This window comes from Rousettus aegyptiacus, unplaced genomic scaffold, assembly GCF_014176215.1.
Source record: "Rousettus aegyptiacus isolate mRouAeg1 unplaced genomic scaffold, mRouAeg1.p scaffold_m13_p_20, whole genome shotgun sequence".
NCBI classification, from domain to species: Eukaryota; Metazoa; Chordata; class Mammalia; order Chiroptera; family Pteropodidae; genus Rousettus; species Rousettus aegyptiacus.
The window spans coordinates 1,702,675-1,723,947 of record NW_023416296.1 but is presented as its reverse complement, the minus strand read 5'-3'; the positions used below and the strand labels follow the sequence as shown (position 1 = coordinate 1,723,947).

Sequence of the window (21,273 nt, the reverse complement as noted above, 5' to 3'; positions counted from 1 at the left end):
CACCCACGTCAGCAGGTGTGGCTCCAGCCCAGCCCCTGAGGCCAGCTGGGAAGAAAGTGTGCAGCCGAAGCCAGGAGCCACACCGGGAGCGACCCCCACCTCCGGCTTCTGGGAACCAGGCTGCCATCTCGTGAGGCAGTCCAAGCAGCCACCGGACCGGGCCGCGCAGGGGACCAGGACCCCAGCCAACAGCCCCGCCGAGCTCATGGCCCCCGTCAGAGCCGACCGCAGCCACGTGAGTGAGGCCGTTTGGAGTTTCCAACAACCCCTGCTCCCCAGTGGCGCCGTGGAGAGCAGAAGGGCCCCCAGAGGAACCCGCAGGATCGTGAAGAATAGTAAACGGCTGTTTTTTGTTCTAAGTCGCTGAGTTTTGGGGTGGCTCCTTATTGAGGGAACAACAGGTAACTGAAACACACTGACACGGCTCTTTAAGCTGCAGCCCGGGGCTGGGTCCCGGGTTCCAGCCCCCGTCTCTGTGCCCCGTCGCCAGCCCGGGTCTGGGGCTTGGGCGCGGCAGGCCAACGGCCCTCACTTTAAACCGGCGATTCTGTCGTTGGCTCTGGGCCGTGTTCAAAGAAGTCGCGTCTCCCGGCGTCCAGCCCGCGTCTGCCCGCTTCTCTGGCCGGGGTACCACCCGCAGGAAGCTGTCCCTTGGCACCGTCCACCCTGGCAGGGGGAAGGGGCGTGTGCTCCCGGTCTTGAATCCGTGACTCTGGGGTCGGCCTCCCTTTCCTGGAGAGGCGGCCCCACCGGCTGGCCGCAGCCGGAAGCGGGGACTTCCGGGGGGCCCGGCCCCTTTGCGGTTTCCAGGCGTCCGGTCATATGGACCTCACAGGGGACACCGACGCCAAGGCCCGCAGCCGCGGCATTCACACGAAAGGAGTTTCACCTCCGGACTCTGGGCGTCAACTCTCTGTGAGGTTCTGTCGCCTGCAGGCAGATTCTCAGCTGCGGGCTAGTGGCCAGGACAGCCGCTGCCCGCTGCCCGCTGCCCGCTGCCCACAGCCCGCAGCAGGGCCGGCGAGCCTGCCTTTGATCTCTGAAGGACAAAGGGACAGAGGGAGGAGGCGTTCCGCCCGCCCGTGGGTGGCTTCCCATACCATGCATTCTTCCACCTAACCCGCTGGCCTCCCCTTCCGCCCCACGTCCTCAGCCAGCGCCTGCCGAGTCCTCCCATGGCTGTGGTGCGGGGCCTGCCTGCCTGTCCCCCGACCCCTGACCACAGCCCCCGAGGCCAGTGCTGCCACGTCCCCATTTTGTAGGAAGCGTGCAGGGCAGTGGCAAGATGCCGCGGCACAGGGCCCCGCATCAGAAGGTGCTGGGCTGCTCCGGTGTCCCCCGGCGTCCCCCGGTGTCCCCTCCAAGTCGCCGGTCTCGGGGGTCCCTCCTGGGCAGAGAGCCAAGGTGGCATCAGGGTCACGGGAGGCAACATTCTAACTTGGCAAACTAACGCCTGTTTTGCAAAAGGGTCGCCTCGATGCACAGTGTAAGAAGTCTCTTGAACCGCGTCCTCTCCAACATTTGGGGTCATTAAAAACATCTTTTTGGTCAATCCAATGTGCACAAAATCGTGTCTCGTCCTGTCGCGTCCCGTGGTCACATGAGAACGGGGTCTCTGGGTGTTCACGGGCTCGGGGTCTGCTCTTCCGGGGTCGCCTGCTCACATCCTGTGTGCATTTTTCTGTCGTTTTTTTTTTTTTTTTTTTTTTTAAATTCTCGGAGTTCTTTGTGGATTCTTGACCTTAGTCTTTTGCTTGTTTTGTGTGCAGAATTATCTATTATCTCCCGGTTTGTAGCTTGTCTCTCCACCTTCGTGAAGATGCAGTTCGATAATTTTCATGTAGTCAGATCTATCAGTCTTTTCTTTTATGCTGTTAAAGTTTTTCGGTGTCTTGCTTAGAAAATCCTCTTCTATCCTGAGGTCACATAGATTTCCACCTGCAGTTTTAAACTTTTGCTTTTGACTTTTCTTAATCCGCTTGACCTGCCCCTTGCGTCCGGAGCGGAGTGAAGGTCGAGTCCTCGGTCCTGTGGTCGTCCCGCCTCATTTATCGAAGGGCCTTCCTGGGGGCCCGTCGCCCCCACCCCCACCCCTCCACCCCCCGTCCGTCAAAGCCGCCACGAGTGGGTGCGTTTCCGTTTCTGTGCGCTGGGTCAGCGCGTCTATTTCTGAGTGGACCCCACACTCGCCCTCGATGGCAGGAGCAGCCTTTTCGACTGGGGGAGAGCCTCCTCCTCCTCCTCCTCCTTCTGAAGGCTTTGGACATTTTTTTAAAAAATTGAGTTGTAATTTGCACATAAGAACATGCACAGACCCCAAGTGTACGTTTCATTTAATTCTTATAAACGCAAACACTGGGCCGGTCACCAGGGCAGCATGGCAGGCCTCTCCAAACCCGTGGGTGCCCAGGCTCCGTGGGTCCAGAGGCCGGTCAGGCATTGGGGACAGCTCGCCTCAGCTCCGTGACGTCTGCGAGGAGGGGCTGTGTTGGCGTCCTTCCTCACGTCTGTTGGTGGACGCCGCTGGACGTCAGCGGGCTGTGGCCTCTCCACATGGCCTTCCGCCCGGGAAGCACGAGAGGAAGGATCCGGCTGCCGGTGGAGGAGTCGCCCGTCTGCCGTGTTCAGAGGGGAGGGCGGAGGCCTCGCCCCGGCGGCACCTTCTCCAGACCCCAGCACCACGAGCATCTCGGCCGGCACCCCCTTCCCTCCAGAGCTGGGTCCCAAAGCCCGAGGCCGGCGAGTCAGACCGCGTGCTGGTGGGTGTCAGTCAGCCCTCAGTCCCCAGGCCTGGCGCCGCAGGAGACGCCCTGCCCTAGGCCGGAGCCTGGGTGCGATTGGAGGCCGGGGCGGGTGGGAGGCTGGCCCGGCTTCCACCACGCGCCGTCTGGCTGACGCTGGCCCTCTCTGGGAGACGCCGCGGTGGTCAGACGTTGGGGGGAGGGGACTGCGTGGGGGACCCAGGGGTGGGAAGGGCCCTGCGCACCTGGGCTGAGCAGGGGCTGGCCTCACAACTCCTCGGCAACCTGCGCTTGACCAGCCCCCGAGGGGTGGAAGTTTTGCCAGTGGGAGTCGTGGGGACACAGAATTCTCTGGAAAAGCACGAGAAATGCCACCGGTGGAGGCGCCACGGCGTTTCCCGGGCAGTTCTGGCGCTGGGCCGTGGGCGGGGTGGGGCGCGGTGAGGGGCCCTCGGGCCTTGGCGTGGGGTGCGGGCTGCTGTCCACCATGGCAGCCGGCCAGAGGTCCAGGCCGGGCTGCAGGACAGCCTCTGTCCCTGGGGAGAAGCATGCACAGACACACGTGCCCTCGCCCGCCCCCTGCCACACACACTCCTGCTCACACGCCCTCACACGCTCCGGCTCATGTGCACGCCTGTGCACACTGACACACCCGACACACACATCCACGCCCCACACGCTCGCACACACCAGTGCACCCCACTGTCCAGGCGAGGGGCCCTCGGACACGCTCGTGCCGCTCAGGCTGCAGCCGCCCACGCTGGGGGCAGGGGCGTGGGGGGGGCGGCTCTCGGAGGGGCCCGTGGGGCGTCCTCCCCAGCCAGGCGCGGTGTCCCCTCCGACCTGAGTGTCACACTCTGAGACGGGCACCAGCGCCCCCAGCTGGGAGGGCTCCGGCCGGGCCACTGAGCCTGTCCTGCCCTGTCCTCAGCCTGGGCTGAGGCCTCCTGCCTCTCCTGGTGACCTCAGAGCTGAGGCAAAGAAGGGGGTCTCATGTCCACTCACGGGCTTGGGGTTGGCACATGGGGCACTCACAGCACCCCGGGGGCTCCGGGTCCCCTCCTTCTGTGGCTTTAAGCCCCAGAGCCTGGTGGATGGCCCTCAGCCACTCACCCCAGGAGCCTTGCCACCTCCCTACCCCCCACCCCGAGTGGACCCTGGCCTTCCTCCTTGCCCTTGACCCCACCACCCCGGATCCACTTGGTCTGTTCGCTGTTATTCTGAGAGCACTGCTTCCCCGCGGCCGGCCCGCCCTGGGGGGAGTCCTCGTTGAAACTCTCGCTTTGACTTTGGGCCCAGGTCAGGTGGCCGGGGTTCACATTGCCTGAGTCAGCGCGAACCGAGGCGTCTGCACACGCAGCTCCGGGCACGTGGGCCGGTGGCCGGCGGGAGGGCCGGGCGAGCCGCCGCCTGTGGCTGGGCGTCGGAGAAGCATCTGTGAGCCCACGGGCGAGCCCGCGGAGCCCCCGTGCGGGGCCTCCGTGCGGGGCCGCCATGCGGGGCCGCCGGCGTGTGGTGACCTGGCGTTCGCACCGCCCCCTCCCGGCGGCGCCCCGGAACCCTTTCCTCTGGAAGCTCGAGAGGCGCTCGTTATTGTCTCACACCGGAGGGACCTAGGACCAGACAGCACCAGGCGGGCGGCGCATGGACGTGGGGCCCGGTCCTTGTGTCCTGCTGTCCCCCGGCCTAGCTCACGACGGGGACGTTACCTTCGGGTCCAGCATGGCCGTGGGGTGCCAGCCGTCGAAGTCAGGGTGCACGAGGCTGGGCCCTCTGAGGGCGGAGCCGGCCCCAGGGCACTGTCCTTGCCGGGTCCACATGTCCGGCCTGCAGACCTGCTCCTGGGGGCCTGGGGGCCTCCGAGGCCCACGCGGGGCCTGAGTGGACAGGGAGCATGGCGGGGTGAGGCTCAGGGCCCGGGGGCTGCCTCCCCTCGTCCCCGCCCCCACAGGCAGGCAGGAGGCGAGGGGGGATGAGAGCCACCTGCATGTGGGACCCCCCGCGAGAAGCACGTTGCCGGCCCGCGGCTGCCGGCGTCGGCGCGGTTCCCTGACACCCCGGGGGGCGGCGGAGTCGCCCCACATTCCGCTGCTGCAGAAACTGAGGCTCCAACAGCCCGTGGCTGGTAAGGAAGGGGAAGGCCAGGACAGCGAAAGTGACAGAGAGTGACCCTTTCCTGAGGGCAGAGAGCTCCCAGGACCGGGCGCCCTCATGTCCTGTCCCGCAAGCCTCCTCAGGTACTCAGGGCCCCCTGCAGGCCCCTGCCTGTGTCCTGCATTCCAGCTCAGAGGCTGCTGTCCCCAAGGAGCCGCCGGCCGGCAGCGTGTGTCCCACAGGAAGCCGAGTCCGTCACTGCCCTGCGGACGCGCATTGTGGAGGCCCCTGGGGACGCTGCCCAGATCCCCGGCCTGGCTGCCGGCCACGGAGGCTCGGCGGCCTTCCCTCGCTACGTGACTGCCCGCGTGTGCACACGCCTGGCCGTGTGTGGGTGTGCGCCCGGGCTGGAGCGCAGGAGCAATGCTGGGGACTTGTCATCTGAAACAAACCGGCAGGCGGGGACGTCAGTGCTGGCGGCGGGGCCGCCGGTGTGCAGTGAACACGTTGCTTTTTTTAGCCTCGGAACCTGCGAGCAGCAGGAGCCGGGGGCGGCGGCTCCCCGCCCGCCAGTGGGTGCGTCATGCTGACGACGAGGTCCGCAGCTCACGGTCCCTCCCTCGGAGCGCACGGCCCTGGGACCCCCGGTGGGGGAGAGGAGCCCCGAGGCCCTGCCGCTCGGCCATCTGATTCTCAGTGGCCGGAATTGTTTTCAAACTCGGGTTTCAGTGACAACTGCCATCGACAGAAAGCTTTAGGGCTTGAGATGTGTTAAGGCAAAGTAATAAAAAACGGGCAAGTTTACGATTTCTCCCCGAGGAGGGCTCGGCAGGTACTGACTGTGGCCTCGTCGCTGGGGAAATGAAAATGGAACGAGGACCATGGAGGGCACCAGACCCTGGAGCCGGCGGGCCGCGGCCGGGTCTGTCGGGGCCTCCCAGCCCACGTGGTGGACGTGCGGCCACAAGGAGGGCTGGGGCGGGCAGCCCCGGCGGCCGCAGACACGGCCCGGCGGCCAGCCACGGTCACGGCCGCGCCGCAGGGCAATACGAACCGGGGTTCGATTCAGGGCAGGCTCGCTCTGGGAGCCACCCCCGAGGCGGCGTGGTGCAGAGCAGCGCTCGGTGCCCGGCTCGGCTGGACTCCCACGTCCAGTCACGGGGAGATGGTTCTCCGTTGGCGGGAAGAACCCTCTGTCGGGCGACTGCTTTGGGGGGCGGGCCCCTCTCTTGGCTCCGGACTCAGAGAGACGACGAGGTGAGTCGCCGGCGTGACAGATTTGGGGATCTCACCACGCCCCGCCTTTCCGCTCCACCGGACACGCCCCTGACGGACGCCACAGCCTCGCCCCGGGGCCTTCCTGTGCACAGGGCTGGGCGCCGGCCGCGAGGGCTGGGGACGGCAGCGCGGCCCGCCGCCCCCTTGGGTCAGTGGCCCCAATGGCCCCTGATGGCATCGCCTCCCTTTCCCCGCGCCTGCCAGGGCCGCCCACGCCTGCAGCCCCGGCGGCCCGCCGGGCGTCTCCGCCTGCCGCTGGGAGCCTCCGCCTGGGCCGCACCGCCCTAGCCAGCCGGCCACGGGGTCCCCGAGAACCCACAGTCTCCACAGTGGTGACGGGATCTGCCCGACATCTGTGACACACTCAAACAGGGCGTCCAAGGGGGTGAGTGGGCAGGCTGTGTGTGCGCACATGCACACGTGTGCACACGTGCGTACATACACGTGTGCCTGAGTGCACAGGTGCATCTGCGTCTCTGCCTGTCTCAACCCCCGAATGCACAGTATCATATTTAATCTGATTTTAATCGTTTCTCATAGAAGTATCTTGTGGCCAGCATTGTTTCGGGCCATCAGGGACGTGCAGGGCGTCGGGTAACTCACTCTGGAACACGGCTTCGTCCCACTCAGGTATCGGGGGACACAAACAGGGTTCTCGTGGCACAGAGCTGAAGTCCGGCGTCTGTCCCCAGGCGGCTGCAGAGGACGTGCAGGAATGGTGTGCGACTCGTCACCTGTCTGGCGGCCGGTGTCCCTAGTGTGGCGGGCAGGTGGGAACAGCTGGCGTGGCAGGCGAATGACCCCGCAGAGCCTCACCAGGCTCTTCCCGGGCCCCACAGGCCGGGGACGGCTCTGTCACACAGGCCTCTTCCAGTTTCATGGGAACGGCGCTCGCCTGCCACTGCCTGAGGGACAGCAGCTTCCTGAGACCCCGGTGGCAGCGACACACTCATTCATTCATTCACTCACTCGCTCACTCGTCTGCTGCCCACTCATGGAGTTTGATGGGACCCACCACGGGCCACACCAGGCAGCACGGCCGTCTCCAGCCTCATGGGGTTTGGATCCAGCGAGGGGGCCATCGGCGGGGCGGGCGAGGGCAGGGTGGGACAGCGAGGGACGGGGCTGCAGGCGGCAGCACTTCCGTTGGGCGGCCAGGACGGCCTGGGAGGGGCGCCCTCTGAGCATGGGTCGAGTCGGCATGGTGTCGGGGTGTGAGGGGCGGGTGGTGGGGTGGGGGCAGACCCTGTGCGGCCTGGGAGGTGCACGGAGGACCTGGCCCCCTGGGCAGGAGGGGGCTCAGCTCAGGTGGGTGGACAAGACTCCCATCTCAATGAGGTGGGGGGTGGTTCTGGCCCGCGGCTCCTCCCCACCCCGGAGGCCCGCCCGCCCCTCCCTCCCGGCCCACAGAGGCCCCGTGCGTGCATGGGGGGGATGTGGGGGGTGCTTCTCCCCACGCAGAAGGCAGCGAGCGCCTTCGTCCGGCCTCCCCTCCCGACGGTCTCCAGAGCGGCTCTGCTCACTCCCTCCCTTCACCCGCCTGCTCTAATGACGCACGCGGGCTGCTGCAGCCGTTGTCATCGTTGTCATCGTCACGATCCTGAGCTCAGGGGGAGGCCCTGGGCTCCTTCTGGCTCTTCTCCCCCGGGGACTCCTGTCCCTTCTCGTGCCAATGGGGGGGGGGGGCGGCGCAGGAGACACTGACAAAACACAGTCCTCGCCTCCCTTCACGGGAAAAGAAATTCAAAGTCCATTTCAGCAGGAGCCGGAAGTCCCGGCTGGCACAGCCCCTCCACGTGCCGGGAGCTGCGGGCGCTCGGTGGTGGCTGTGACCAGTCCTTGCGGCGGCCGCGGCCAGTCGCTCTGGGGACGGATGTCCTCCCGGGCTCGGCGATTTTGCTGGCTGTTTCTGAGAATCAGGGCCTCTGGGTGTCTCCTCCGACCTCTCTGAAATGCGCAGCTTCGTTGCAGGTCCCAGGGCAGGCGCTGGCGTCCGTGACTCCCCCAGGACTCCAGAGCTGACAGGAAAGGGAAGCCGCTCGTCACAGACAAGGGGAGGCAGGCGGTGTCGCCAGCTTCTTTAAGTCCAGAGAATGCTGTAGTCCAGCTGGGGTGGGGGTCCCCGGCTGGCGTGGGGGTGGGGGCAGCCCTTGTCCATGTCCATAGGCTGGCCGCCACCTCCTGATGCCCTCCCAGAACACCCTCCAGCACACGGTCACTCCTGGCCCCACGAATGCCCCAGGGCACCTGGCTGGGGTGAGCGAGGAGAGGGGCCAGGGGCAGGGTGGTGTCCTTAGCCTTGGAGGGAAGGGTCTGAGAAGGCTGCGCTGGGCAGTGACCTCTGAAAGGATCCCCTGGTGAATTCTGCCAGGAGGCTAGCAGGAGGGGGAGGGGCCGTTGGGACGGCTCGGCCCGGGAGAGTCCTGGGCCCGGCCTCCCCTGCTGCCCGTCGTTGTAAGGCTCCCCGGCCTTTGTCCTTTGCCATCCCCCCAGATTCTGACTTCCAGGGCGAGGGCAGGCGGGGAGGCAGGTCCGGGTCAGTGCTCCCAGCCCCAGGATGGGTGGTAAGGGCTCAGCAAGTTCCCTCGAGCGAGCTGACGATGGATCCTCGGGGCTGTGACCCATCATCGGGAAGTTCAGGGAGTCTGTGGGGAAGGGAGTGAGTGGGGGACATGTGGTCCTTGCCGAGGCCCCTCCCAGGGCCAGCTGGCGTTAGGACTTGGTGTGACAAAACACCCCAGACTGCGGGGCTCAACGCAGCATAAACGCATTCACCCATAGTCTGGAGACCGGAAGGTCTACCCTGAGGGGTCAGCAGGGCCGGCCCCTCTGAAAGACCCAGGGCACGGGCTGGGCCACGCCCCTCGCTGTCCCTTGGCCTGCAGACACATCAGTCCAGCCTCTGCCTCCACACATAGCTGTCCCCTCCCTGTGTGTCTCTGTGTCTCCTCTGAGGACACCAGCTGTGCTGGATTTAGGGCCCACTCTATCCTGGTCATCCCCCGACTTAATTCAGCTGTCTGCCATTGAGCCCACTTCCCAGTACAGCCACAGAGATGGCAGAGGTCAGGACGGGACAGAGCTTTTGGGGGATACGATACAACCCACAACAGATGGCCCAGTCTGGCTCCTCCCCGTAGGAGCCAGACTGGGCCGAAGCCAAGAGGGTGGGCCCGGGCGCGGCCTGTGGCTGTGTCCTCGATGAGCTGTCGCCCGGGCGCGGCCTGTGCTGGCCACCTTCAGCAGCACCCAAGGGGACCGTCAATACCGAGTACGGTTATGCTGGCCTCATGCCACACACGCTGTCCCCATGGGTCACCACGCACGCTGTCCTGAGGGGTCACCACAGCCGCCACCCCTGCCTTTCCGAGGACAAGGGCGGTTGTTGGCATCGCGCCGGGGACTGAGCAGCCGACCGCTGTGCAGGCTGCTGCAGGCGGGCGGATCGAAGGCGCTGCTCGGGGAGCCACTGCGAGGGTGCGCGCTGGCTCAGCGCCGGCCGGCGGTGTCCGGGGCCCTGTCCAGTCCAGGCGGGGCCGCAGGAGCGTCGGGGGCACCGTCCGTGGGGGACTCTGAGGGCTGAATTCAGGCTTCGCTCTCAGCAGGAGAGAAATGGGAGGCCCGGAGGGGCGTAGGGCAGGCACTGCCGGCCGGGAGTGGACGGGTCAGGTGCGCGCAAGGCCCCGAGCAGCCCCGCCCGCCCTCGCCAGGGCAGGCGGGAGCCCGGTCCCCGCTGGCCGCCCGTGTGCCCCGAGTGTGTTCTCGCGGGCCCGAGCGGTCGTGTTCGTCCTGACGCACAGACCTGGGACTCGAAGCCCACTCCCCAGGGGTGCTGAGTCACGGCGGGGGCTGAGGGCGCTGCCCTCCTTCCCCCCACCGGCCCCACGTGGGGGACCCCAGAGGCAGGCTCCGACGGGCACTGACGCCTAGCTGGGAGTCACGCCTCCAGAAGGGTCTCCAGGCCCTGACGGCGTCCTGGGGAGCCCCGACACAGAGGCCAGCCCTGTGTCCCCCAGTGGGGTGGCCCCCCTGCAAATGCACCTCAGGGAAACCGAAGGCCAGTGGAAGCCGCTCCCAGGTGGGGCCGTGGAAACTGTTTCTCCATCTTCAGAAGGGGCGTGGCGGGGGGGAGGGCTCATGCATGCGTGTGATTCTTGATGACAGCGTTGTGCCAGCCGGGCGTGCGGAGCTACAGGGGGACATCAGGGTGCCCTCGCCCCGTGGCTCTGCAGGAGAGTGCCCGGCCAGCGGGGGCGGGCCGGCGTTTGCTGAGCCTTGTGGGGTGGGCAGGCCCTGCCAGGGTCGGGGCCGTGGCCCCTGGCGCTCTCCTTGGCCCCAAGCTCCCTGGGCTCCCGGGACGTGTTGCGGACCAGAACCGCACCCCCAGAACTGGTTCTCCGGAGGACAGGGCGGAACAGAAACCGAACACGCTGTACCCAGGAATGCAAATGACCCCGCCCGAGAAAAGGGAAGCGCGCAGCCACAGCCCGGGGCTGGCAGCCGCTGCCCCTGTCTCGGCTGGCGTGGGAAACCCCTGCTCCGGTCGGCTCGTCGTGGCTTCGTCTCGGGGCGGGGGGAGCGGGGGCCTCCCGGTTAGTGAGCCCGCAGTCTAACCGCGCCCCCAGGCCGCTCCCTGTCCACCCCAACCCTGCAGTCCCCTCTCGACCACCCAGCCACGGAAAAGCGGGAGCCCCACCGTGGTGACCTTTTCCACCTCCCAGTCTGGGGTCCCGACTTGGACAGGCCGGACTGCAGAGGGCGAGACCAGCCGGGCCACCAGGGCCCACGTGGACGCTGCTGGGATCTGAGCCCTGGGGCAGCCGGGCGGGGAGGCGAGGACAGTGGGAGGGAGGGGACGCCCCTGAAGGACAAAGGAGCTGCCCACTGCCCGGCCCTGGGGACCAAGGAGCCTCGTCCACGGCAGCCCGAGCCGCCACGGGGACCACCGCCCAAGGCCGGGGCCGGGCCCGGGCCGGCGTCTCCGGGCTGAGTGGGGGCGAGTCCTCCGTCTCGCCGATGGGGACAAGCCCTGTGCTAGCGTCACAGTGGCCACGGGGCAGCTGCAGGCAGGGGCCCTCCCGGAAAGCCGCCTTTGAATTGGGCAGCCGTAGCCAGAGCCTGGCGAGCTGGACCCCACCCTACGGGGGCGGAGGCTGCTGCGGGGCGGGGGGCCTCTGCCTGCGGCCGGTCAGGGAACACTGAGCGGGCTCACGGCCCAGGCGGCAACCAGGGGCCTCTGTCCGCTCTCCCCGCCGCTCACTGCACACTGACCTCAGGGCGATGCGTCGGGAACGAGCCTCACGGGCTCCCGTCACCTTCGCGCGCGCCCTGCCCAGGCGGGGAAATGCCCGGCTGCGAGGCCGTGCGCCTTCGTCTCCGCCCCCGGCGCGTCGTTCGCGATATTTCGATGAGACTTTTGCGATGGGTTTTGAGAGGAAGCCCACTGGGGGCGGAGGGCAGGATGGGGGGGCTGTCCTTGCTGCGACCGCACGGTCCCTCCAGGTCCCCCCCAGGCCACGCCCTCTCGCCGCCCGCGGTCCACAGCCCTGCATGGCGCACGCGCTCCTCTCCCTGGCGCGGGAGCTCGCTCGCCCCGGGGTCTCGCCAGCGCTGATGGCGGCCTCGGCCCCGGGCCCCTCGCGGCCCAGCCGGGGGAGCAGCCTTCTCAGCCGGGCGGCGTGAGGCGCAGGATGACTTGGCACGGCCTGAGGGGGGCGGCGCGCTGCTCCGGGGGGCCGTGTTCTTCAGACAGCCGCGCCCGCCCGTTTGGTGTCGGGCCGTGTGGCTGGGCGTGGAGGCTCCGTGCCCACCGCCCTGTGTCCAGGCCTGTCCCTGGCGCCAACGCCCCTGCAGGCGGGGACACACTAGCCTCGGGTGGGGGAGGGGAGCTGCCCCACCACTCGGCGCCCCCAGGGGCACCCCAGCCTGGGAGAACTCTCCCCAGGCCACACCCCTCTCCCCAGAGGGGTCCCACACTCTGACCTTTGAGGTCCCAGAGTCTATGAAATAAGACCAAAGGTTGAGCTTCTGACAAGACAATGTTGGGGAAAGATCCAGAAGGAGGTCAGCTTAGCAGAGCGCCGCTGGGAGGAGGGCTCGCGGGCAGCAGGGCCGACCACGCCGACCCGGCGCTCTCCCGGGGAGGGAGGGTGCGTGCGTGCGTGCGTGTGTGTGCACATGTATGCATGTATGCGTGTGTGCGTGTGCCCCAGTGGGCACGGCAGGTGGGGCCCGGGACAGCAGGCTGGCAGGCACCCTCCTCCCCCCCCAGGTGTTCCAGGAACAGCCGGGCCCTTTTCTGGCCGAAGCCTCAACTCCCGCCCCGAGCTTCGCCTCCAGTCAGCCTCCTTCCACCAGCTGGACCCTGAGCTGCGGCAAGTTCCCGGCAAGTTCCCGAGGGAGCCGGGATGGCGCAGATGCAAACTGTCCCATGCAAATCATCTGGGCGCTATGCAAACCGCTGCTGCAGGAGGAACTTCCGCGGTGTGGCCCTGCTCCAACCCGCCCCTGCCTGACCTTGACCCCAGCCCGCTTCTCCCTCCTGACAATTCAAGCTGCTTCTGCTCACGGACCCGCCCGCCCTGGGTCGCAGCACCCACGGGCTGACTCCGCAGGGCCTCGCAGGCCTCCTCCGAGGGCGGTCACGTGCAATTGTGCGCTGGGTCTGTGCGGTTCTGTGCGGTCACCCACCGTGACGGGCCAGCCGGGGCTCCCCCCGAAGCTACGTCCATCAAGTCCTGGACTCCTGCAGTGTGATCTCCTTTGGGAAAAGGGTCTTTGCAGGTGTAATTGAGTTATGGCTCTTGACAGGAGGCCATCCTACATTACCTGGTGGGCCCCCATTCAGTGACGAGTTGGGGTTCTTATTGTGGAGGGAGGGGACGGAGAGAGCGTCAGCATGACTGGCGGCCCTTTCTGCATCTGCCCTGTGGTGGCCTCGGGGCCTGAGGGGGCCCGACAGCAGTGGCTCCCTCCTGTTCCCCCGTGACCTGCTGGTCCCAGCTCTGCTAAGCGGCAGCCCAGGCTTCCTGAGTCCAGAGTCACGACTGTCCCTCCTTCCTTCTCCCCGAGGCCTGACCGCCGGCCTGGGAACCGCAGCCACCGCCAGCCCAGAATGTGTTTGCTGGGCTGAGGCTGAGTCGTCTCAGGGGCGGAATCAGGAGCCAGGGCCAGTGGTCGCTGGCTGACCTCACGGTGACCTGCTGCCCGTGCTACTGCCTTCCCCTTCCTCGGGTGGCCTCCAATTCCAGAAGTTTCCGAGCCTCGTCCCGCTGAGGAGAGATGCCACCCCAGGCCCCTCTGCAAGGTCGCAGACTCTTTCTAGTAAATCCCAGATGGAGGGGCGTTTTGCCTGGCAGCAAGGTTCACACTCTCTGGCTTTCTTGAGACATTTAGCAGCCAAGGACTGTCCAGGGCTGGCGGAAGGCCATCAAGGACAGACACACGGCCTCAGGAGGTGACAGGAAATGGGGAGCAGAGAGAGACCACAGCCCTCAGCTGTTCCTCTGTAGCCAGGGACTTCCAGACAGCACGGCCTGCTCTCTGCACCGCCCCCTTCCCCCCCCGGCACCCCCGAGACCCTCTCTGCACACCGTGGGCACCAGGCCCTTTATCTGTGCCGGGCCTGGCTATGTGACTCAATCGTGCGATGCTGTAATTGTCCCAACATGGGCGGGTGGTGAGACTGTCCCTGCTCCCCGCGGCCTGCAGACCTCAGAAATGCATCAACAAGGCACACACAGACAGACGTCAGCAGCCGACACATTCCGCGTGAGCTGCAGACGCTGAAGGCTGTGAGGTCCATTCTTGCGAGGAGCGGTGAGAGCCGTCACCGCCCCCAGCACCGCGGGGTCCAGATCCGGGAGAGAGAGCCCTGCGGGGGTAAGCAGCTCTTTCATGACGGGGCTCGGGAGGAATTAGGAATCTGAGTCTTCCGGCGCTCACAGAATGTCAGCAGCTCAGAGCTCACACACAGAATGGGAAGCTCTGTGAGGTCCGTGGCTCTTTCAGGGAGAGGACCGAGGTGTATATGAAAACGATAAACCGCGTCCGGGGGAGCGCCGGCCCCCCCACGTTCCCGGTGTCCCTCTGCGTTCCCAGAGCCCTCCGCCACGGCGGGAAACCCGCGAACAGCCCCTGGCTCCGCATCGGACCGAATGTTCGGGGCCGTGCGTGGCCAGATGGGGGAGGATGTAAAGTCATTACGCATCCTCCCGAGCGGGGAGACGTCTCGCCAGCACACCCCGGCAGCGTGCCCACTCGAATTAGCTCGCCTACCACAGGGGGACGCGCTCGCCCTTCCAGACCCTAACGTAGAAATTCAAATAGCAGGAGGGATCTGATACCAAGTCCCCAGCTCCTGTTCCTGGGGGGCTGCAGGAGGCGGGGCTGGTGGGCAGGGCCCTGCTGAGGCAAAGACTCGCCCTCCCCCAGGTAACCGGCAGCCTCCCCACCTTCCTCAGATGATGGGCTGAATGGTGTCCCCAAGATACTGCAGTCCTGACCCCCAGGACTTGGAGATGGGACCTTATTTAGAAATACGGTCTTTGCAGACGATTGCATTTAGATGAGGCCATTAGGGTGGGTTTTAATTCAATGGCTACGTCCCTATAAAAAGGGGACATTTGGACACAGACGGAGGGCTGATATTCCCGGGAGAAGGTGACCCTCTGCAGGGAGCCCCCGGGGCCACCGGAAGCTCAGGGAGGCGTCGTGGCGCAGACTCTCGGGGCCTCAGGAGGCGCCCGCCCCGCCCACACTGGGGTCTCAGACTTCCGGCCTCCTGGACTGCCAGACAGTAAACGCCTGTTGCTTAAGCCGCCCAGCTTGTGGGGTCGGTCACGGCCGCCCCGGGACGCTGCCGCACCCAGCTGATGGTGCGACCAGCTCCGTTCTCTGCCATCCGGCCGCAGGCTCCTGGGCCACCGCGGTGGGGTGACCCTCGGCCCAACCCCGGGGTCAGGGGACGGTTCAGTGTACCCGTTGCCCCCACGGTCACCCCTTCGCCTCCTGCCCTGGGAAGCCCTGCTGCTCTGACGGCAGACTTCGTCCCCGGCATTTCTGACTTCGGAGATGCCCCTGTGTAGGATGGGGAGCCTGGGGGCCCCCGGAGCTCCCAGCACCCCCCCCCCAGCTGAGGCCGCCTCCCTCGCCGGCCCTACTCCGGGTCACGGCCACCCCGGCCTCGCTCCCCGAGCCTGCTTCTCCGAGGGCAGGTTCGCAGCTGCGAGACCAGCCTCCCCAGAGACTGTTTCTGATAGAGGACGGAGACTACCGGGCCTCGACGTCCCCAAGAGCTGTCACAGCAGCCCCGCCCTTAGAGCGGATGTGTGGGGCCCTGGGCTGGGTCAAAGGCCAGTTCACGGGGGCCCAGGCTTCCGCGAGAACAACGCTTCCCGGGGACCAGGTTCTTGACTCTGAGGTGGGCCGCGGTGCTCTTCCCCGCAAAGGCCACGGTGAAGGTCAACGGCCGACACTCACGGAGCCCCGGGAGTGACCCCCGCGACGCGGTGACCGAGGACGTGCACCCTGTGCCTGGCTGAGGAGGTGTGTGTCGACCCGCTGGCCCTCGCAGCTGGACGTGAGGCATTGCAGTCAACCCCTTCGAACCGGGGAAACTGAGGCACAGAGCGTACCAGCCAGGAAGTGGCTCCAGTGGGGCCCACGCCTGGGCCCACGGAGCCCTGTGCACCCCAAGGACCATCTCAGGCAATGTTCACTGCCAGGGGCCTGCGGTTGCCTTAATTTTCAGCTGTTTTTTCGCATTCTAGCATTCCAGAAATTGGGAAGCTTCTCCCACCAGCCCCCACCCCCACCCCCCCGGATGGCTGTTTCTAAGCGTGTCGTGGTGATGGCACCTCAGACCAAGGACACGGGGGTGCGGTTTGCAGGTGCACTGACCCCACCGCACAGCCGGAAGCCGCGGCGTGGGGAGGTTAGAGCTGCCCGGGTCGCACGGCAAGCAGGGAGGGTCTGGGTCAGGCCCCGTCGCTGCTTCCCCCCGACCCACGTCCAGGGCCGGGCGGGGCGTGCGTCCCAGGCGGTGACGGCGCTGGAGATGAGTCAGCGGTGAATCCATATGTTCAGACCCGCAGACTTGGTTTGTGTTAAGAAGAGATTTGGGTAGACACATTTGAGGGGGGAGGGGAGAGCCGGGGCGTGGGGCAGAGCTGGGGCGTGGGGTGGGGGGCAGAGCCGGGGCGTGGGGCAGAGCTGGGGTGTGGGGTGGGGAGCAGAGTCGGGGCGTGGGGTGGGGGGCAGAGCCGGGGCAGAGGTCACGCGGCGCTGACAGCCGCAAGGTTCTTGGAGGCCATTGCTGCGGCTTCCCCTTTTCTTCAGCAAACAAGGCCCAGAGACGCATCCAGGGTTGTCTGGGGGCACAGGCTGGCCCAGAGCCCGGTCCCCTCCGCCTCGTGGAGTGACCCCCTCAATCCACCCGACCACGCCAGCGGAGAGCCACAGACTCTGCCCTGCGGACGGGCCCTGCAGGGGCGGGCTGTGGTGTGTCCGGCCGGGAGGCAGACCCCACGGGGCCACCCCGCCTGAGGTCGAGTGTCACCGTCACCCGCCAGTGTGTCCCTCTGTCGTTCTCGTACGCCGTCCCTTTTACTGGCTCGCCTCACTGCCGGGTTCCTGAGGCCCCCCGGGCTTCCGGGCCCTGCTCGGGGCAGGCGGTCAGCTGCGTGGGGACACAGGCCAGGCCCCCCGGGCTTCCGGGCCCTGCTCCGGGCGGTCGGTCAGCTGCGTGGGGACACAGGCCGCGGCTCCGTCTCCGCGGTATGCCCGGAACCTCCGCGGTATGCCCGGCGCCTGGCACACGGCGAATGCTCACCCAACATCCGACGAGCGAATGAATGAGACGGTGGAGGGGAGCGGAGGCCCTGAGTGCGGGGAGGGTCCGGAGCCGCCTGCAAAGCGAGGGGCCCTGAGGACACTGCGAGTCGCCTGCTTCCCCCTTGGGTTGTGACCGCTGTGACTTGGTCTGGCCTGCTCCGCTCCCTGCCCATCACGCCCTCCGCGTCCAGTCCCGGCGCAGCCCACCGAGGACGGGGACCCGCGTGGGCCACCCGGGGCGCGGCCCGCCCGGCTGCCACCCCGGCTCCCGCCCAGGGCTGCGGGAAAGTGGCTCCGTATTGCTCGTTAATGGTCTGCTTTGTTCTCTGGCTTCGCGCTCACAGCCAGCCAGCCTGGCCGTGCAGTGGCCACATGGCGCTCATTAAGACGGCAGGTCACCCGTGGAGCCGGACCGCTCCCCGCCGCCCTGGGGGAGCCCAGGAGTGTCGCCCCACTTTGTTTTCTGTGATGTCTGTCCCTCAGCAGTCTGCAAATCCAAACCAACTGGATACCAGACACTGCCCGGGTGGGTCTCCCGGCTCGAGGACCCCCATGGGCGCCGCTGTGTTTGGCGCTCAGACCGGAACTGAGGGGGGGAGGAAGGCTGGAGGGTGGGCACCCTGCCCGCCTGCGGGTGGCCATTCCACGGGCTTCCTGGTCATGCCGTCGCTCCGTGGCTGGAGGTCACGCCCGCCCTCGGCATCCACGGCGTGGCACGGGACCAGTGGCCTCGAACGCTGGCCGGCTTGGGGTGGGCGGTGGGTCTGCCCAAACGTCAGAGCTGGGCGGGAGCCCCTAAGCACACAGAGTTCCGGCCCTGTCCTGCTGGGCCCCGGGGGCCTCCGTTTCCAAGTCATTTTCTGTACCTCCTCAGGCGGGACGCAGGGCCCCGGCCGCACATCCGAGCACGCATTCCTGCAGCACACGCACGGGGGGGGGGGGCACGGGGTGGAGACGGGGGGAGGGGGGGCGGGGTCCTCGCTCTGCCGGGGTCGTGGCCTAGCGCCTGGGCTGCGCTCACGGGGCAGCAGGGACCACCATAGACCTCGTCGGCAGACGCGAGGCGGGTGCACGGAGAAGGGGACGGCTCTGCCAAGGTCGCGCAGGGGTTGGATCCGAAGCTGCACGCCCCGGACCCCGAGTGCACGCTGCCCACTCTCCACCCGCGGTGACAGGAAGGGCAGCGCCCAGGGCGGCTTCAGAGGGGGCTCAGGGAGTGCTGCTCGGAGGGGTGACTCTCGGGAAGGAGAGTGCTCTGCCCACGACCCGCGAATGACCTCTAAGCTCCTCCCCAGCGCCAGGGCACTGCAGGTCAGTAGGGGGATTGGGGGCCTTAAAAGCCTCTCAGCTTGTCTGAGCCGGAAGAGGGTGGGGACACCTTGCACCCTCGCAGACCACCGCTGGGGAGCACCATGGGGGGAGTGGGTGGTCCTGGCAGGGCAGATCTCGGGGAGCTGTCCCGGGACAGGCTCTGGGGCTTGGAGGACGAGTCGATCAATCGATTGATCGTGTCCCTTGCCGGCATCCCTGGCCCTGCGTCCTGTCGGGGGCACTGCTGTTTCGCCCCAAGGTGCTGGTGCCCCGCCGGGCAGCCGTCCCAGAGCCTCCCCCGCCCCCGCCCAGAGCAGCAGGTGCCCCTCCCCCACGGCCTCTGCAGACAGAGGTCAGGTGGCTCTCGGGAACCACCCGAAATAAAACAGAGCCAGCTCGGCTGCCCACTGCTCGGGGAAGGGCCAGTGTCCCTTCCTCTCGCATTCACATGAGTCATGCAAGCCACCGAGCCTCCAGCCACGAGTGTGTATGAATGTCCTGGGGTGATCGCAACGAAATGCCACAAATTGGGCGGCTTAGATCAACAAAAACGTATTCCCTCCCGGCTCTGGAGGCCCCGAGTCTGGGATCGAGCTGCGGGCAGGGCCGGGGCGGGCCCCCCTGCTTTGCCCAGCATTCCCTGGCTCCTGTCCGCGGCACTGCGCCTTGGCCTCTGGGGTCCCTGGCCCTTCCTGCGGGCTGCCACACCTCCCTCTGCCTCCCTGTGGGGGCACACGCGTCAGCATGTGGGTCCCACCTGGGGAAGCTGGGGTCGGGCCTCCTGTCCTCTCAGGGCCCTTAACTTAATCACACTTTCCGTGAGTCTGCATCCACAAGTGTCAGGGGTGCGGACACAGCTAGGGGGGCCCGGCAGGGGAGGGGCCCGCTGCCAGCTCCGCAGCCCCCGGAAACCACCCTGCAGGAGTGTGAGTGCACAGCAACCCTGACCCCCCGACCTCCAGCCCCTTCTGCCGCTCAGAGAAGGCCCCCCACGACCTGCTCCCCAGCCCCGCAGAGACGAGGCTGGCCTGAGGCCGAGCACCCCGGCCACAGCGGCATTCAGCAGGCCCCAACGTCCCCGGTCTGAATGCAACCTCCGGGGCTCGATCTGGGGTTTGGGCTCCCTCCTCCAGCACGAGGACACGTGGCCGGGACTAAAATGTGTGTGGAACAACAAAAGACCTCGAATAGCCACAGCAATCCCGAGAAAGGAGAATGAAGCTGGAGGCGTCACGCCCCCTGATTCAAACTACGTTACGAAGCCACGGTCATCAGAACGGCACGGCACTGGCACCCGGGCGAACAGAGCAGAACAGAGAGCGACCGAGGGAAATAAACCCGCGCTGTGCGCTCGGCCAATCTGTGACAGAGGAGCCAGGAATATACGGCGGGGAAAACTGAGCAGTGACCTGCAAAAAAAAAGAGAAAGAAATCAGACCACTGTCTCACATCACACACAAAACCTAACTCGACACGGATTAAAGACTTGAGCATAAGCCCTGAAACCATAGAACTCCTAGCAGAAAACATAGGCTCCTTGACAACGATTTTTGGACTCTGACACCAAAAGCACAAGCAAGAAAAGCGACGAGAAACAGTGGGACCACGTCACCCCAAACAGCTCCGCCACGGGGAAGGGGGCCGTCGGCGAGGTGGGAACCGACCCCCAGAGCGGGGTACGGCAGCCGCGAATCACACGTCGGGTAAGAGGCTCGTACCCAAAAGATACGAAGAACTCATACGACTCAGGAGCAAGAACAGACAGACAAACAGCTCAACTTAAAAACGGGCAGAGGATCCGAACAGACATCTTCTAACGAAGACATACGGACGGCCAACAGGTGCATGAGAAGATGCTCAACGTCACTGGTCGTCAGGGAAACGCAAACGGAAACCATAGTGAGATACTATCTCGCACCTGTTAGAGCGGTTATTATCAAAAAGACAAGACGTGGGCTCTGGCAGAGATGCGGAGAAGGGGCAGGCTGTTGGGGGAAGGTAAGTTGCTGCAGCCGCAATGGAAAACTGTGGAGGTTCCTCCAGAAGTTAAAAGTAGAACTGCCTTATGACCTACACATTCCATTCCTGCGTATTTATCAAAAACGAACGAACGAACAAACAAAACAAAACAAAACAAAAAACCCTCGTCTACAGCCACGCCACCCTGAATAAGCCCGATCCCGTCTGATCTCGGAAGCTAAGCAGGGTTGGGCCTGGTTAGTACTTGGATGGGAGACCACCTAGGAAGACCAGGCGCTATCGGTGTACAAAATAAAGATTAAGGGATTGTAAACTGACAAGGTCCTTGCAATCTGTGAGGTCAACCAAGGGTTGCCTCGCCTAACGAAAAAGAACAAGAAAAAAACCCTCAAAAAGATATATAAACCCCATGTTCACTGCAGCATTATTTACAAGAGCCGAGACATGGAAAGAACTTAATTGCCCATCGATGGATAAATGAATAAGGAAATCGTGGTGCATATACACAATGGAATGCTACTCAGCCACAAAGAGGATGAAATCTTACCATTGCGACAACGTGGACGGACCCGGAGGGCATTATCCTAAGGGAGATAAGTCGGAGAAGGACAAATGTCACATGTGGAATCCCAAAAACTATTTACAAAAATAACGAAAACCAAGCTCGCAGATGCAGAGAACAGATCGCTGGGTGCCAGGGGTGCGGACTGCGGCGGGAGAAACACGTGACCTTTTTTTTTTTTTTTTTTTTTTTTTAGTTCAAATAATCGAAAATGAATAGAGCATGAGATTCCATTAACATTTCCGACTCGAAGTTCAGACCGCAACCTGTCCACTTCCTTCTTTGTATAATTTTCGATCTCGCGCTAATAATTTGGTTCCCCACAGCATCCGTGCAATTATTCCTTGGCTTTATCCTAGAAAATGTAAATCTACTTTCCAATAACAATGCCATGTTTACGACTAACAGTAAGACTCACCGAATGGTATTTATGATTTCTTCGTTGCTCTTTTTGTCCTTAAAACATAGCTCACT

At 65.3% G+C, this 21,273-nt stretch overlaps 1 pseudogene; it reads left to right on the top strand.

Annotated features, from left to right (window-relative positions):
• The first annotated feature begins 20,403 nt into the window (after positions 1 to 20,403).
• Positions 20,404 to 20,522, top strand: LOC118614928 (annotated as a pseudogene).
• Positions 20,523 to 21,273: the final 751 nt, after the last annotated feature.